Source organism: Ixodes scapularis, unplaced genomic scaffold (genome assembly GCF_016920785.2).
Source record: "Ixodes scapularis isolate PalLabHiFi unplaced genomic scaffold, ASM1692078v2 PGA_scaffold4__175_contigs__length_147842914, whole genome shotgun sequence".
NCBI lineage: Eukaryota > Metazoa > Arthropoda > Arachnida > Ixodida > Ixodidae > Ixodes > Ixodes scapularis.
Window position 1 is genome coordinate 73,798,860 of NW_024609879.1, and position 7,401 is coordinate 73,806,260.

Consider the following 7,401-nt stretch of genomic DNA (forward strand, 5'->3'; position numbering starts at 1 on the left):
AACCGTCGACAGTACTATGAAAAGGTTTACGATAGTCGACTATCGATAGTTTCCCGATTGTCGATTAACGATAATCTTCCGATAGTCGACTATCGATAATACTATCGATAGTTTTTCGATAGTCGACTATGGATAGCATTATCGATAGTTTTTTTACTATCAATAGTCAGATTTCTCGCGACTACCGATACTATCGAAAGTACTATCGATAGTTTTGCACTACTAGAGCGCACACAGTTGCCGCATCGCCGCCTCGCTTCCCTTTCTCCTCTCTTCGCCCAAACTCCCGTCTTCGTTATCACTGAAAGCTGAACCACAGTTGGGAAGGTAAGTGCTTGGGCTAGTTGGTGTCCCATTTGAAAAAAATAAAGCGAGAAAAAGAGGAAGCGACGCAAACTGCTAGTGTCGCAAAACTATCGATAGTAAACCGTCGATAGTACTATGAAAAGGTTTACGATAGTCGACTATCGATAGTTTCCCGATTGTCGATAAACGATAATCTTCCGATAGTCGACTATCGATAGTACTATCGATGGTTTTTCGATAGTCGACTATGGATAGCATTATCGATAGTTTTTTTACTATCAATAGTCAGATTTCTCGCGACTACCGATACTATCGAAAGTACTATCGATAGTTTTGCACTACTAGAGCGAACACAGTTGCCGCATCGCCGCCTCGCCTCCCTTTTTCCTCTCTTCGCCCAAACTCCCGTCTTCGTTATCACTGAAAGCTGAACCACAGTTGGGAAGGTAAGTGCTTGGGCAAGTTGGTGTCCCATTTGAAAAAAATAAAGCGAGAAAAAGAGGAAGCGACGCAAACTGCTAGTGTCGCAAAACTATCGATAGTAAACCGTCGATAGTACTATGAAAAGGTTTACGATAGTCGACTATCGATAGTTTCCCGATTGTCGATAAACGATAATCTCCCGATAGTCGACTATCGATAGTACTATCCAAAGTTTTTCGATAGTCGACTATGGATAGCATTATCGATAGTTTTTTTACTATCAATAGTCAGATTTCTCGCGACTACCGATACTATCGAAAGTACTATCCATAGTTTTGCACTACTAGAGCGAACACAGTTGCCGCATCGCCGCCTCGCTTCCCTTTCTCCTCTCTTCGCCCAAACTCCCGTCTTCGTTATCACTGAAAGCTGAACCACAGTTGGGAAGGTAAGTGCTTGGGCTAGTTGGTGTCCCATTTGAAAAAAATAAAGCGAGAAAAAGAAGAAGCGACGCAAACTGCTAGTGTCGCAAAACTATCGATAGTAAACCGTCGATAGTACTATGAAAAGGTTTACGATAGTCGACTATCGATAGTTTCTCGATTGTCGATTAACGATAATCTTCCGATAGTCGAATATCAATAGTACTATCGATAGTTTTTCGATAGTCGACTATCGATAGTTTTTCGATAATCGACTATCGATAGTACTATCGATAGTTTTTCGATAGTCGACTATGGATAGCATTATCGATAGTTTTTTTACTATCAATAGTCAGATTTCTCGCGACTACCGATACTATCGAAAGTACTATCGATAGTTTTGCACTACTAGAGCGAACACAGTTGCCGCATCGCCGCCTCGCCTCCCTTTCTCCTCTCTTCGCCCAAACTCCCGTCTTCGTTATCACTGAAAGCTGAACCACAGTTGGGAAGGTAAGTGCTTGGGCTAGTTAGTGTCCCATTTGAAAAAAATAAAGCGAGAAAAAGAGGAAGCGACGCAAACTGCTAGTGTCGCAAAACTATCGATAGTAAACCGTCGATAGTACTATGAAAAGGTTTACGATAGTCGACTATCGATAGTTTCCCGATTGTCGATAAACGATAATCTTCCGATAGTCGACTATCGATAGTACTATCGATAGTTTTTCGATAGTCGACTATGGATAGCATTATCGATAGTTTTTTTACTATCAACAGTCAGATTTCTCGCGACTACCGATACTATCGAAAGTACTATCGATAGTTTTGCACTACTAGAGCGAACACAGTTGCCGCATCGCCGCCTCGCCTCCCTTTCTCCTCTCTTCGCCCAAACTCCCGTCTTCGTTATCACTGAAAGCTGACCCACAGTTGGGAAGGTAAGTGCTTGGGCAAGTTGGTGTCCCATTTGAAAAAAATAAAGCGAGAAAAAGAGGAAGCGACGCAAACTGCTAGTGTCGCAAAACTATCGATAGTAAACCGTCGATAGTACTATGAAAAGGTTTACGATAGTCGACTATCGATAGTTTCCCGATTGTCGATAAACGATAATCTTCCGATAGTCGACTATCGATAGTACTATCGATAGTTTTTCGATAGTCGACTATGGATAGCATTATCGATAGTTTTTTTACTATCAATAGTCAGATTTCTCGCGACTACCGATACTATCGAAAGTACTATCGATAGTTTTGCACTACTAGAGCGAACACAGTTGCCGCATCGCCGCCTCGCCTCCCTTTCTCCTCTCTTCGCCCAAACTCCCGTCTTCGTTATCACTGAAAGCTGACCCACAGTTGGGAAGGTAAGTGCTTGGGCAAGTTGGTGTCCCATTTGAAAAAAATAAAGCGAGAAAAAGAGGAAGCGACGCAAACTGCTAGTGTCGCAAAACTATCGATAGTAAACCGTCGATAGTACTATGAAAAGGTTTACGATAGTCGACTATCGATAGTTTCCCGATTGTCGATAAACGATAATCTTCCGATAGTCGACTATCGATAGTACTATTGATAGTTTTTCGATAGTCGACGATGGATAGCATTATCGATAGTTTTTTTACTATCAATAGTCAGATTTCTCGCGACTACCGATACTATCGAAAGTACTATCGATAGTTTTGCACTACTAGAGCGAACACAGTTGCCGCATCGCCGCCTCGCCTCCCTTTCTCCTCTCTTCGCCCAAACTCCCGTCTTCGTTATCACTGAAAGCTGACCCACAGTTGGGAAGGTAAGTGCTTGGGCTAGTTGGTGTCCCATTTGAAAAAAATAAAGCGAGAAAAAGAGGAAGCGACGCAAACTGCTAGTGTCGCAAAACTATCGATAGTAAACCGTCGATAGTACTATGAAAAGGTTTACGATAGTCGACTATCGATAGTTTCCCGATTGTCGATAAACGATAATCTTCCGATAGTCGACTATCGATAGTACTATCGATAGTTTTTCAATAGTCGACTATGGATAGCATTATCGATAGTTTTTTTACTATCAATAGTCAGATTTCTCGCGACTACCGATACTATCGAAAGTACTATCGATAGTTTTGCACTACTAGAGCGAACACAGTTGCCGCATCGCCGCCTCGCCTCCCTTTCTCCTCTCTTCGCCCAAACTCCCGTCTTCGTTATCACTGAAAGCTGAACCAAAGTTGGCAAGGTAAGTGCTTGGGCTAGTTGGTGTCCCTTTGAAAAAAATAAAGCGAGAAAAAGAGGAAGCGACGCAAACTGCTAGTGTCGCAAAACTATCGATAGTAAACCGTCGATAGTACTATGAAAAGGTTTACGATAGTCGACTATCGATAGTTTCCCGATTGTCGATAAACGATAATCTTCCGATAGTCGACTATCGATAGTACTATCGATCGTTTTTCGATAGTCGACTATGGATAGCATTATCGATAGTTTTTTTACTATCAATAGTCAGATTTCTCGCGACTACCGATACTATCGAAAGTACTATCGATAGTTTTGCACTACTAGAGCGAACACAGTTGCCGCATCGCCGCCTCGCCTCCCTTTCTCCTCTCTTCGCCCAAACTCCCGTCTTCGTTATCACTGAAAGCTGACCCACAGTTGGGAAGGTAAGTGCTTGGGCTAGTTGGTGTCCCATTTGAAAAAAATAAAGCGAGAAAAAGAGGAAGCGACGCAAACTGCTAGTGTCGCAAAACTATCGATAGTAAACCGTCGATAGTACTATGAAAAGGTTTACGATAGTCGACGATCGATAGTTTCCCGATTGTCGATAAACGATAATCTTCCGATAGTCGACTATCGATAGTACTATCGATAGTTTTTCGATAGTCGACTATGGATAGCATTATCGATAGTTTTTTTACTATCAATAGTCAGATTTCTCGCGACTACCGATACTATCGAAAGTACTATCGATAGTTTTGCACTACTAGAGCGAACACAGTTGCCGCATCGCCGCCTCGCCTCCCTTTCTCCTCTCTTCGCCCAAACTCCCGTCTTCGTTATCACTGAAAGCTGACCCACAGTTGGGAAGGTAAGTGCTTGGGTTAGTTGGTGTCCCATTTGAAAAAAATAAAGCGAGAAAAAGAGGAAGCGACGCAAACTGCTAGTGTCGCAAAACTATCGATAGTAAACCGTCGATAGTACTATGAAAAGGTTTACGATAGTCGACTATCGATAGTTTCCCGATTGTCGATAAACGATAATCTTCCGATAGTCGACTATCGATAGTACTATCGATAGTTTTTCGATAGTCGACTATGGATAGCATTATCGATAGTTTTTTTACTATCAATAGTCAGATTTCTCGCGACTACCGTTACTATCGAAAGTACTATCGATAGTTTTGCACTACTAGAGCGAACACAGTTGCCGCATTGCCGCCTCGCCTCCCTTTCTCCTCTCTTCGCCCAAACTCCCGTCTTCGTTATCACTGAAAGCTGACCCACAGTTGGGAAGGTAAGTGCTTGGGCTAGTTGGTGTCCCATTTGAAAAAAATAAAGCGAGAAAAAGAGGAAGCGACGCAAACTGCTAGTGTCGCAAAACTATCGATAGTAAACCGTCGATAGTACTATGAAAAGGTTTACGATAGTCGACTATCGATAGTTTCCCGATTGTCGATAAACAATAATCTTCCGATAGTCGACTATCGATAGTACTATCGATAGTTTTTCGATAGTCGACTATGGATAGCATTATCGATAGTTTTTTTACTATCAATAGTCAGATTTCTCGCGACTACCGATACTATCGAAAGTACTATCGATAGTTTTGCACTACTAGAGCGAACACAGTTGCCGCATCGCCGCCTCGCCTCCCTTTCTCCTCTCTTCGCTCAAACTCCCGTCTTCGTTATCACTGAAAGCTGACCCACAGTTGGGAAGGTAAGTGCTTGGGCTAGTTGTTGTCCCATTTGAAAAAAATAAAGCGAGAAAAAGAGGAAGCGACGCAAACTGCTAGTGTCGCAAAACTATCGATAGGAAACCGTCGATAGTACTATGAAAAGGTTTACGATAGTCGACTATCGATAGTTTCCCGATTGTCGATAAACGATAATCTTCCGATAGTCGACTATCGATAGTACTATCGATAGTTTTTCGATAGTCGACTATGGATAGCATTATCGATAGTTTTTTTACTATCAATAGTCAGATTTCTCGCGACTACCGATACTATCGAAAGTACTATCGATAGTTTTGCACTACTAGAGCGAACACAGTTGCCGCATCGCCGCCTCGCCTCCCTTTCTCCTCTCTTCGCCCAAACTCCCGTCTTCGTTATCACTGAAAGCTGAACCACAGTTGGGAAGGTAAGTGCTTGGGCTTGTTGGTGTCCCATCTGAAAAAAAATAAAGCGAGAAAAAGAGGAAGCGACGCAAACTGCTAGTGTCGCAAAACTATCGATAGTAAACCGTCGATAGTACTATGAAAAGGTTTACGATAGTCGACTATCGATAGTTTCCCGATTGTCGATAAACGATAATCTTCCGATAGTCGACTATCGATAGTACTATCGATAGTTTTTCGATAGTCGACTATGGATAGCATTATCGATAGTTTTTTTACTATCAATAGTCAGATTTCTCGCGACTACCGATACTATCGAAAGTACTATCGATAGTTTTCCACTACTAGAGCGAACACAGTTGCCGCATCGCCGCCTCGCCTCCCTTTCTCCTCTCTTCGCCCAAACTCCCGTCTTCGTTATCACTGAAAGCTGACCCACAGTTGGGAAGGTAAGTGCTTGGGCTAGTTGTTGTCCCATTTGAAAAAAATAAAGCGAGAAAAAGAGGAAGCGACGCAAACTGCTAGTGTCGCAAAACTATCGATAGTAAACCGTCGATAGTACTATGAAAAGGTTTACGATAGTCGACTATCGATAGTTTCCCGATTGTCGATAAACGATAATCTTCCGATAGTCGACTATCGATAGTACTATCGATAGTTTTTCGATAGTCGACTATGGATAGCATTATCGATAGTTTTTTTACTATCAATAGTCAGATTTCTCGCGACTACCGATACTATCGAAAGTACTATCGATAGTTTTGCACTACTAGAGCGAAAACAGTTGCCGCATCGCCGCCTCGCCTCCCTTTCTCCTCTCTTCGCCCAAACTCCCGTCTTCGTTATCACTGAAAGCTGACCCACAGTTGGGAAGGTAAGTGCTTGGGCTAGTTGGTGTCCCATTTGAAAAAAATAAAGCGAGAAAAAGAGGAAGCGACGCAAACTGCTAGTGTCGCAAAACTATCGATAGTAAACCGTCGATAGTACTATGAAAAGGTTTACGATAGTCGACTATCGATAGTTTCCCGATTGTCGATAAACGATAATCTTCCGATAGTCGGCTATCGATAGTACTATCGATAGTTTTTCGATAGTCGACTATGAATAGCATTATCGATAGTTTTTTTACTATCAATAGTCAGATTTCTCGCGACTACCGATACTATCGAAAGTACTATCGATAGTTTTGCACTACTAGAGCGAACACAGTTGCCGCATCGCCGCCTCGCCTCCCTTTCTCCTCTCTTCGCCCAAACTCCCGTCTTCGTTATCACTGAAAGCTGAACCACAGTTGGGAAGGTAAGTGCTTGGGCTTGTTGGTGTCCCATCTGAAAAAAAATAAAGCGAGAAAAAGAGGAAGCGACGCAAACTGCTAGTGTCGCAAAACTATCGATAGTAAACCGTCGATAGTACTATGAAAAGGTTTACGATAGTCGACTATCGATAGTTTCCCGATTGTCGATAAACGATAATCTTCCGATAGTCGACTATCGATAGTTTTTCGATAGTCGACTATGGATAGCATTATCGATAGTTTTTTTACTATCAATAGTCAGATTTCTCGCGACTACCGATACTATTGATAGTACTATCGATAGTTTTGCACTACTAGAGCGAACACAGTTGCCGCATCGCCCGCCCTCGCCTCCCTTTCACCTCTCTTCGCCCAAACTAGTCTTCGTTATCACTGAAAGCTGAACCAAAGTTGGGAAGGTAAGTGCTTGGGCTTGTTGGTGTCCCATCTGAAAAAAAATAAAGTGAGAAAAAGAGGAAGCGACACAAACTGCTAGTGTCGCAAAACTATCGATAGTAAACCGTCGACAGTACTATGAATAGGTTTACGATAGTCGACTATCGATAGTTTCCCGATTTTCGATTAACGATAATATTCCGATAGTCGAATATCAATAGTACTATCGATAGTTTTTCGATAGTC